Source organism: Rhinichthys klamathensis, unplaced genomic scaffold (assembly GCF_029890125.1).
Source record: "Rhinichthys klamathensis goyatoka isolate OS25496 unplaced genomic scaffold, OSU_Roscu_1.1 h1tg000204l_1, whole genome shotgun sequence".
NCBI lineage: Eukaryota > Metazoa > Chordata > Actinopteri > Cypriniformes > Leuciscidae > Rhinichthys > Rhinichthys klamathensis.
In genome coordinates, this window is record NW_026606729.1 from 597501 (window position 1) to 608831 (window position 11331).

Genomic DNA, 11331 nt, shown 5'->3' on the forward strand with positions numbered 1-11331 from the left:
AAAAACAACCGTCTATGTTACGACTGTAACCTCTGTTCCCTGAGAACAGGGAACGAGACACTGCGTCGATGACGCTTTGGGGGAACGCCTCCACGTGAACCAGTGCCTGAAACGCTTATCTAATCACGGCAATCCTATTGGCCGGCGACAGCCTATGACATCATCACTAGACCTGGAAGTATAGAAGGGGAGCCTGGAGAACATGTCAACATCTTTTCGTCTTCAGGGACTGTTTTGTTTGTATGCTTCAACCTGACATTGAGGGGATGCGCCAACATGGGTATGTGTCGATGCCCCAATTGACGAGATGTTCGCAAAATTACTCACGGCTGGAGAGGCATCGACATTAAGTGCTCCAGCCCTGCCTCTTAAGCCACTAAAATATTGACAGCACGCTTAAATGGCAGGGCATACGCGGTGGCGGGTCTGGCTGGTGATGCCTTGCACACAGTGAGGGTGTTGCAAGCATACCAGGCGGATCTGCTGACAGATTTGGAGCATTTAAATCTCTCAGCCCAAGCGCTTCTTGCATCAGCCTGAGGCTGGACCTATTATGAGTTATTCCTTCAATTTGGAACCCTTCTGTAGGTCTGGCGTCGGGTTTGGTAGTAAGTGCGCTCTTTCGTGCTCTTCTGGTGATAGGCCTCTATTTTGTGAATGTCATTTAGGCCATCGCTCTATGGGCAACAGGATGAGCTCTATGAGTCTTCTCCCTTTACGTGAGTTTTCAGTAAGGATGAATAATAGGCCATGGTTCCCTGTTAGGAAGTATTAAGGGGGTGTTAAATATGGTTTTCATAGGATGGTGAAATTAGGGCACTGAAGTTCCCATATATAGGTAGGCTATGCATACCCTTCCCATAGGCCTCCTCTTATGTTAGAGTCGTCAGGCTTATATAATGGGTAGTGCCAATCTGTAGAAGTGAACAGGTTGGCTTCATGGATAATTCTCAAGTGAGGCCACCGTTCATCCGAGCACCTAATAGACATTTTTTGTGTGAGATGGCTTCCTCCCTATCGGGAGTTATTCTACTGAGGCCACCCCTCTGTCAAGCTCCAGATAGAACTACAAAGTCTAGCATTGGCCCTCTTTGGGACACCTTATACCAGAGCAGCAGTTCTCCTCTCACTTAAGAGAGTCGTTGAGATTATAGCTCTGAACTTTATATTCGTGTGTCGGCCCTCACGGGGCCGCCTCGATTTCTGGCTTAGGCTTAGTAACTAGGAAATTGATGGTGGTTTGCTAAGCATTCTCGCCTCGAGCCTCTCAGTATCTGAATGTAAGCTCCTTAGAGCTAGAGCCCATCAGGATAATTTATTCCTGTAAATATAGTTGTTCCTAGTACTGGCCTACGACTTACTACAGTCGTCTAGCCAAGGCCCGCCTTTTGCACTAGGCGTAAAAATGCCAGTGGTGTTACAGGGTAGATAGCAGCATAGCTAGCAGGCTATCTTCAAAAAGTCTCCCATACAGATATCTCATGGGCGTTGTCAGGCCTTTTCTCTCTAGAAAGTAAGAAGCAGTATTATCAGGCCCTTTAGAGCTGAGTATTGTAGCTAGATTGTCCAGCTAGGCCTTAAAATAAAAATAAAAAAATCCACTGAGCCCCTTGAATAAAATAATTCAAGTCATAAGGTTGAATGTCGTTGGCCACTAATTGTGGCCTCCATTTCCTTGGGTTTAGTAGATAATGAAAAATCTGTCTTGTAAAAAAAATACAAGATAATAGGCCTTGACCCTGACACATTCCTCAGGGTCATGCTGATAGTACTCCCCTTGTTAGGGTCTTAATTCAGAGTACTTTGCTACCCATAGCTTGTATGATATCACCCTTCACCACCCAGGCTCAGGTAGCTACAGATTAGTTACTCCCTCCCACTTGGGATGGTTGAGTATGCTCCCTTAGAGCCGAAGCACTGCCCAGGCTGACGCCCGTGACATTCGAAGCTGTAGGCCGTACAGTCCGCCTCCTCGATAGTCCGGTAGCATAAGATTGTACTCCCCTTACTTAAAGGGTCGATAGCACTTCTGCTGAGTACACTGCCTGTTGGCAATGTAACCTTAGAGCTGGAGGCGCTCCCCTTATTAGGGTCCCTTCAGAGTGCCCAGCCTCCACAGGGCTCTGAAGCGCTGTGTAGATCCAGGATCGAGTAGAGTCACTCCCCTTGTTTGCAAGGGTTTGAAAGCGCTATGCAAAGTTCTACTCTCCAGGATACCCGTCTTTATGATCCAGTCTGTGAGTGCTTACTGCCACTATCTGCAGTCCTCACTATCGGATACCTCCACAAGTAAGGCAAGTAATACTAGAGACTCTGTTTAAAAAGCACTGCCCGGGCTGACGTCAGTGAAATTCGACGCTGTAGGCCTTGCAGTAGGCCTGCTCAAAAAATCCGGTAGCGTCAGATTATACTCCCCTTGCTTTAAGGGTCGATAGCACTTTTGGCTGAGTACACTGCCTGTTGGCAATGTGAAATAAGTATAACCAGGCCCACAGAGATGTCTGTGAGAGCACCTGCCTTCTGTGGCTAGCTCTGCTAACAGTCCCGCTATCAAGTAGTTAGGCCTTGACAGGCCCCCTTGAAGGCGGACCCCCAACGAGTTGGATGCTTAGCATTGCAAAGGCAAAACCTAGCCCAGAGCCTAGTCAATACTTATCAGGTTTTGAGTATAGTGTTCCAGAATCTATCTGAGGATCGTTCTGTATGAATACTTAGCTCCCTAAGTCTGGTCGGAAGGTCGAAGGACTCTCACGAGGCTTCCCTTTTAGATCAGCCCTAGAGCTGGAGGCGCTCCCCTATTAGGGTCCCTTTCAGAGTGCCCAGCCTCCACATGGCTTTGAAGCACTGTGTAGATCCAGGATCGAGTAGAGTTACTCCCCTCGTTCGCAAGGGTTAGAAAGCGATATGCTGAGTTCTACTCTCCAGGATGCCCGTCTCTATGATTCGGTCTGTGAGCGATCACTGCCACTATCTGCAGTCCTCCCTATCGGATGCCTCCACAAGTGAGGCAAAATATGTTAGAGACTCTGTTTAGGAAACAGACAGGTTGTTGGCAAGACTAGGTCATTAAATATCACCAGGTCAGCCTCCCTGGTGGCATGTGGGGTTGACTTCATGTCCCCCTCAGAAAGTGACTGGACTGGAATCCTTTGGACCCCCTGGCCATATTCCCTTAAAGGAACCCCTTCCACGGAAGTTGTTGGTCCCAAGCCTTTGAGCATCCTTGGTAGGCCTCCATTGTATCAGAGGCCTCTTTGAGGCTTATAGCTTGGGCAGTGGCCGTAGGGAATACTGTCACTGACAGCCTGTATGTGACCCGGAGGGGGAGTGCTTTGGCATTTCAGTGAAACTGCTATCTTTGACGGTTTTGTGACAGCCATTATTTGGCATGCACTCCCCTCAGCATGGTGGCAATGGTATCCTGTTCTCCAAAGCGTCATCGACGCAGTGAAAGGGATGCCTCGGGGATGCCTGCTGGACAGTCCCTTGAGACGATAAGTTGTCGACATGTTCTCCAGGCTCCCCTTATATACTTCCAGGTAGCACTAGTGATGATGTCATAGGCTGTCACCAGCCAATAGGATTGCCGTGATTAGATAAGCGTTTCAGGCACTGGTTCACGTGGAGGTGTTCCCCCAAAGCGTCATCGACGCAGTGTCTCGTTCCCTGTTCTCAGGGAACAGAGGTTACAGTCGTAACCTAGATGTTTCTTCAACTCATGCCAGAGGTTGTTTTTTTATTAAAACTAACTTTATTGTAATTTTTTTTTTTTTACTATGGATACTATTTATGTAAAAAGGTTAAGCTATGATCATATAGAAGTGATTTTCAAATTTTCTTTTGTTGTTTGATTCATTTTAATTTCCCAGACGGCAGCAGGTTTATAAGGCTGCTGTCACTTTAAGATAGCACGGATCCAATATACTGATACACATTCTATTTTCTGCCAAATGTTTACGTTCACATAACCAGACATAACCAACTGAGTTTACGCAAATACTTGCCAAGCTCGGCATTGTGACACATTTTACCGTGTATGTGACCATTTAGTCGCGTAGCTGAAGCTCAAAGTTCACTTTGCTAGTCTCGGGAGAGCCTGAAGACAAGCACGGGTTTCTTTCACGCTTTTAATAACTCTTTTTTAATATCAAGAACGTCCCATTTTACAAAAGTCACGTTACATGATTATACTGATTTGCTCGTTAAGTTTGTGTTTTTGAGGAGTGAAAGGAACGGAACGGAATACGATGATCGTTTTATCTCGATTATCGTATTGTCATCGAAACTCAATTTCGATTGATCGCACAGCACTACGTCAAGGTAAATATCATTTGTGAGCAGAATATTTTTCTGTGTGTCATATGAGCTGTAATTACAACCTCCAATCAAACTGTAATATTGTGTGAAAATATTTATTTTCTGTGTATTTAAATAAAATTCTTACCAAGAAAAGGAGCCTTAGAGAGAAAAGGTTGTCAGAAAATGTCATTTTCATCACCATCTTTTCCCTCCGAGAATGCTAATAGACACAATACATCATTTGAGATTTGGTAGAAATGACACAGTAGTGAAAATATTCATGAAAAGAAAGCCAGAATTCCCCTGTCATGAAGTTTGTTCACTGTTGGACATTCTTACTAGACAAAATAAATAATCATGACAGTATGAAAACAAGTATTTTGTGCACAGGGATAAAACTGTTGCTTAGTTGAAGAAAACACCAACTATCTAAAAGTAAATGTATCCTATAATCCCATAGAAAGGTAAACAAGCAAAACAGCAACTATACATCACAACTGACTGATGTGTGAGAGGTAATAAATCTCCGAAAGCTCGTCTCCCATCGGAGATCTACTAGTAAATATTTCACATGGGAAGTTTTAATCTCTCATCTTCAGTCCAGTGACTCACCAAAGGTTCAGCAAGAATATTTCCAAAAAGAGTGTTTGCTTGTGCAAAGCGCAGCACAGGAGTGCAAGCGCTGACGGTTCACACAGCAACGGGGAGGAGAGAAGCGTTTACGCTCGAGTCGAACTACAGGATCCCTGTGATCCTCATGATGAAGACTACTCACGATGAAGGCTAGTGTGAGTGATCATCACGATGAAGACTAGTGTGAGTGATCATCACGATGAAGACTAGTGTGAGTGATCCTCACGATGAAGACTAGTGTGAGTGATCCTCACGATGAAGACTAGTGTGAGCGATCCTCACGATGAAGACTACTGCCGATGAAGACTAGTGTGAGTGATGCTCACGATGAAGACTAGTGTGAGCAATCCTCACGATGAAGACTAGTGCGAGCGATCCTCACGATGAAGACTAGTGCGAGCGATCCTCACGATGAAGACTAGTGCGAGCGATCCTCACGATGAAGACTAGTGCGAGCGATCCTCACGATGAAGACTAGTGCGAGCGATCCTCACGATGAAGACTAGTGCGAGCGATCCTCGCGATGAAGACTAGTGCGAGCGATCCTCGCGGTGAAGACTAGTGCGAGTATCCTCACGATGAAGACTAGTGCGAGCGATCCTCGCGATGAAGACTAGTGCGAGCGATCCTCACGATGAAGACTAGTGCGAGCGATCCTCACGATGAAGACTAGTGCGAGCGATCCTCACGATGAAGACTAGTGCGAGCGATCCTCACGATGAAGACTAGTGCGAGCGATCCTCACAATGAAGACTAGTGCAAGCGATCCTCACGAGCGATCCTCACGATGAAGACTAGTGCGAGCGATCCTTACGATGAAGAGTAGTGCGAGCTATCCTCACGATGAAGACTAGTGCGAGTATCCTCACGATGAAGACTAGTGCGAGCGATCCTCGCGATGAAGACTAGTGCGAGCGATCCTAACAATGAAGACTAGTGCAAGCGATCCTCACGAGCGATCCTAACAATGAAGACTAGTGCGAGCGATCCTCACGAGCAATCCTCACGATGAAGACTAGTGCGAGCGATCCTCACGATGAAGACTAGTGCGAGCGATCCTCACGATGAAGACTAGTGCGAGCGATCCTAACAATGAAGACTAGTGCAAGCGATCCTCACGAGCGATCCTAACAATGAAGACTAGTGCAAGCGATCCTCACGAGCAATCCTCACGATGAAGACTAGTGCGAGCGATCCTCACGATGAAGACTAGTGCGAGCGATCCTCACGATGAAGACTAGTGCGAGCGATCCTCACGATGAAGACTAGTGCAAGCGATCCTCACGATGAAGACTAGTGCAAGCGATCCTCACGAGCGATCCTCACGATGAAGACTAGTGCGAGCGATCCTCACGATGAAGACTAGTGCGAGCGATCCTCACGATGAAGACAAGTGCGAGCGATCCTCACGATGAAGACTAGTGTGACCGATCCTCGCGATGAAGACTAGTGGGAGCGATCCTCACGATGAAGACTAGCGCGAGCGATCCTCACGATGAAGCCTAGTGCGAGCGATCCTCACGATGAAGACTAGTGCGAGCGATCCTCACGATGAAGACTAGTGCAAGCGATCCTCACGAGCGATCCTCACGATGAAGACTAGTGCGAGCGATCCTCACGATGAAGACTAGTGCGAGCGATCCTCACGATGAAGACTAGTGCGAGTGATCCTCGCGATGAACTAGTGCGAGCGATCCTCACGATGAAGACTAGTGCGAGCGATCCTCGCGATGAAGACTAGTGCGAGCGATCCTCACGATGAAGACTAGTGCGAGCGATCCTCGCGATGAAGACTAGTGCGAGCGATCCTCGCGATGAAGACTAGTGCGAGCGATCCTCGCGATGAAGACTAGTGCGAGCGATCCTCACGATGAAGACTAGTGCGAGCGATCCTCACGATGAAGACTAGTGCGAGCGATCCTCACGATGAAGACTAGTGCGAGCGATCCTCACGATGAAGACTAGTGCGAGCGATCCTCACGATGAAGACTAGTGCGAGCGATCCTCACGGTGAAGACTAGTGCGAGCGATCCTCACGATGAAGACTAGTGCGAGCGATCCTCGCGATGAAGACTAGTGCGAGCGATCCTCGCGATGAAGACTAGTGCGAGCGATCCTCGCGATGAAGACTAGTGCGAGCGATCCTCGCGATGAAGACTAGTGCGAGCGATCCTCGCGATGAAGACTAGTGCGAGCGATCCTCGCGATGAAGACTAGTGCGAGCGATCCTCGCGATGAAGACTAGTGCGAGCGATCCTCGCGATGAAGACTAGTGCGAGCGATCCTCGCGATGAAGACTAGTGCGAGCGATCCTCGCGATGAAGACTAGTGCGAGCGATCCTCGCGATGAAGACTAGTGCGAGCGATCCTCACGATGAAGACTAGTGCGAGCGATCCTCACGATGAAGACTAGTGCGAGCGATCCTCACGATGAAGACTAGTGCGAGCGATCCTCACGATGAAGACTAGTGCGAGCGATCCTCGCGATGAAGACTAGTGCGAGCGATCCTCGCGATGAAGACTAGTGCGAGCGATCCTCGCGATGAAGACTAGTGCGAGCGATCCTCGCGATGAAGACTAGTGCGAGCGATCCTCGCGATGAAGACTAGTGCGAGCGATCCTCGCGATGAAGACTAGTGCGAGCGATCCTCGCGATGAAGACTAGTGCGAGCGATCCTCGCGATGAAGACTAGTGCGAGCGATCCTCACGGTGAAGACTAGTGCAAGCGATCCTCACGAGCAATCCTCACGATGAAGACTAGTGCGAGCGATCCTCACAATGAAGACTAGTGCGAGCGATCCTCACGGTGAAGACTAGTGCAAGCGATCCCCACGAGCAATCCTCGCGGTGAAGACTAGTGCGAGCGATTCTCACGATGAAGACTAGTGTGAGTATCCTCGCCGTGAAGACTAGTGCGAGCGATCCTCGCGATGAAGACTAGTGCGAGCGATCCTCGCGGTGAAGACTAGTGCGAGCGATCCTCGCGATGAAGACTAGTGCGAGCGATCCTCGCGATGAAGACTAGTGCGAGCGATCCTCACGGTGAAGACTAGTGCGAGCGATCCTCGCGATGAAGCCTAGTGCGAGCGATCCTCGCGGTGAAGACTAGTGCGAGCGATCCTCACGATGAAGACTAGTGCGAGCGATCCTCGCGGTGAAGACTAGTGCGAGCGATCCTCGCGATGAAGACTAGTGCGAGCGATCCTCACGATGAAGACTAGTGCGAGCGATCCTCGCGGTGAAGACTAGTGCGAGCGATCCTCGCGATGAAGACTAGTGCGAGCGATCCTCACGATGAAGACTAGTGCGAGCGATCCTCGCGATGAAGACTAGTGCGAGCGATCCTCGCGATGAAGACTAGTGCGAGCGATCCTCACGGTGAAGACTAGTGCGAGCGATCCTCGCGATGAAGACTAGTGCGAGCGATCCTCGCGATGAAGACTAGTGCGAGCGATCCTCGCGATGAAGACTAGTGCGAGCGATCCTCGCGATGAAGACTAGTGCGAGCGATCCTCGCGATGAAGACTAGTGCGAGCGATCCTCGCGATGAAGACTAATGCGAGCGATCCTCGCGATGAAGACTAGTGCGAGCGATCCTCGCGATTTAGACTAGTGCGAGCGATCCTCGCGATGAAGACTAGTGCGAGCGATCCTCGCGATGAAGACTAGTGCGAGCGATCCTCGCGATGAAGACTAGTGCGAGCGATCCTCGCGATGAAGACTAGTGCGAGCGATCCTCGCGGTGAAGACTAGTGCGAGCGATCCTCGCGGTGAAGACTAGTGCGAGCGATCCTCGCGATGAAGACTAGTGCGAGCGATCTTCTCACGATGAAGACTAGTGCGAGCGATCCTCGCGATGAAGACTAGTGCGAGCGATCCTCGCGGTGAAGACTAGTGCGAGCGATCCTCACGATGAAGACTAGTGCGAGCGATCCTCACGATGAAGACTAGTGCGAGCGATCCTCGCGATGAAGACTAGTGCGAGCGATCCTCACGGTGAAGACTAGTGCCAGCGATCCTCGCGATGAAGACTAGTGCGAGCGATCTTCTCACGATGAAGACTAGTGCGAGCCCGAGCGATCCTCACGATGAAGACTTTTGCGAGCGATCCTCGCGATGAAGACTAGTGCGAGCAATCTTCTCACGATGAAGACTAGTGCGAGCGATCCTCACGATGAAGACTAGTGCGAGCGATCCTCGCGATGAAGACTAGTGCGAGCGATCCTCGCGGTGAAGACTAGTGCGAGCGATCCTCACGGTGAAGACTAGTGCGAGCGATCCTCGCGGTGAAGACTAGTGCGAGCGATCCTCACGATGAAGACTAGTGCGAGCGATCCTCACGATGAAGACTAGTGCGAGCGATCCTCGCGATGAAGACTAGTGCGAGCGATCTTCTCACGATGAAGACTAGTGCGAGCGATCCTCACGATGAAGACTAGTGCGAGCGATCCTCGCGATGAAGACTAGTGCGAGCGATCCTCACGGTGAAGACTAGTGCGAGTGATCCTCGCGATGAAGACTAGTGCGAGCGATCCTCGCGATGAAGACTAGTGCGAGCGATCCTCGCGATGAAGACTAGTGCGAGCGATCCTCGCGATGAAGACTAGTGCGAGCGATCCTCGCGATGAAGACTAGTGCGAGCGATCCTCGCGGTGAAGACTAGTGCGAGCGATCCTCACGGTGAAGACTAGTGCGAGCGATCCTCGCGATGAAGACTAGTGCGAGCGATCTTCTCACGATGAAGACTAGTGCGAGCGATCTTCTCACGATGAAGACTAGTGCGAGCGATCCTCACGATGAAGACTAGTGCGAGTGATCTTCTCACGATGAAGACTAGTGCGAGCGATCCTCACGATGAAGACTAGTGCGAGCGATCCTCACGATGAAGACTAGTGCGAGCGATCCTCGCGATGAAGACTAGTGCGAGCGATCTTCTCACGATGAAGACTAGTGCGAGCGATCTTCTCACGATGAAGACTAGTGCGAGCGATCCTCACGATGAAGACTAGTGCGAGCGATCCTCGCGATGAAGACTAGTGCGAGCGATCCTCACGGTGAAGACTAGTGCGAGCGATCCTCGCGATGAAGACTAGTGCGAGCGATCTTCTCACGATGAAGACTAGTGCGAGCGATCCTCACGATGAAGACTAGTGCGAGCGATCCTCGCGATGAAGACTAGTGCGAGCGATCCTCACGGTGAAGACTAGTGCGAGCGATCCTCGCGGTGAAGACTAGTGCGAGCGATCTTCACGATGAAGACTAGTGTGAGCGATCCTCGCGATGAAGACTAGTGCGAGCAATCCTCACGATGAAGACTAGTGCGAGCGATCCTCGCGATGAAGACTAGTGCGAGCGATCCTCGCGATGAAGACTAATGCGAGCGATCCTCGCGATGAAGACTAGTGCGAGCGATCCTCGCGATTTAGACTAGTGCGAGCGATCCTCGCGATGAAGACTAGTGCGAGCGATCCTCGCGATGAAGACTAGTGCGAGCGATCCTCGCGATGAAGACTAGTGCGAGCGATCCTCGCGATGAAGACTAGTGCGAGCGATCCTCGCGGTGAAGACTAGTGCGAGCGATCCTCGCGGTGAAGACTAGTGCGAGCGATCCTCGCGATGAAGACTAGTGCGAGCGATCTTCTCACGATGAAGACTAGTGCGAGCGATCCTCGCGATGAAGACTAGTGCGAGCGATCCTCGCGGTGAAGACTAGTGCGAGCGATCCTCACGATGAAGACTAGTGCGAGCGATCCTCACGATGAAGACTAGTGCGAGCGATCCTCGCGATGAAGACTAGTGCGAGCGATCCTCACGGTGAAGACTAGTGCCAGCGATCCTCGCGATGAAGACTAGTGCGAGCGATCTTCTCACGATGAAGACTAGTGCGAGCCCGAGCGATCCTCACGATGAAGACTTTTGCGAGCGATCCTCGCGATGAAGACTAGTGCGAGCAATCTTCTCACGATGAAGACTAGTGCGAGCGATCCTCACGATGAAGACTAGTGCGAGCGATCCTCGCGATGAAGACTAGTGCGAGCGATCCTCGCGGTGAAGACTAGTGCGAGCGATCCTCACGGTGAAGACTAGTGCGAGCGATCCTCGCGGTGAAGACTAGTGCGAGCGATCCTCACGATGAAGACTAGTGCGAGCGATCCTCACGATGAAGACTAGTGCGAGCGATCCTCGCGATGAAGACTAGTGCGAGCGATCTTCTCACGATGAAGACTAGTGCGAGCGATCCTCACGATGAAGACTAGTGCGAGCGATCCTCGCGATGAAGACTAGTGCGAGCGATCCTCACGGTGAAGACTAGTGCGAGTGATCCTCGCGATGAAGACTAGTGCGAGCGATCCTCGCGATGAAGACTAGTGCGAGCGATCCTCACGATGAAGACTAGT